The sequence below is a fragment of the Grammomys surdaster genome, unplaced genomic scaffold (assembly GCF_004785775.1).
Source record: "Grammomys surdaster isolate TR1022 unplaced genomic scaffold, NIH_TR_1.0 166, whole genome shotgun sequence".
NCBI classification, from domain to species: Eukaryota; Metazoa; Chordata; class Mammalia; order Rodentia; family Muridae; genus Grammomys; species Grammomys surdaster.
The window spans coordinates 13,185,809-13,186,124 of record NW_021604614.1 but is presented as its reverse complement, the minus strand read 5'-3'; positions in this window follow the sequence as shown (position 1 = coordinate 13,186,124).

The window sequence follows — 316 nt, the reverse complement described above, 5'->3', positions numbered from 1 at the left end:
TCCTCCTCCTCCTCCTTCTTCTTCCCCCCCACTCTTTTGTGACAGGGTCCCCACTATGTAGCTCTGGCAGTCCTGGAACTCACTATGTACACCAGGCTGGCCTTAAACTCACAGAGATCCACCTGCTGGTCAGTTTAGTTTAGCTGGTCAGAGAACAACATCTGCCTGTCACCACCTCCCCAACCCTGGGATTACAGGTCTGCATTGCCCTGCTGTTTTTATGTGGATATCTGGTGATCCAGACACAAGTCCTCTTGACTATGTGGCAATCGCTTTACTGACTGAGCCATCTCCTCCTCCTCCCCTCCTCCTCCTC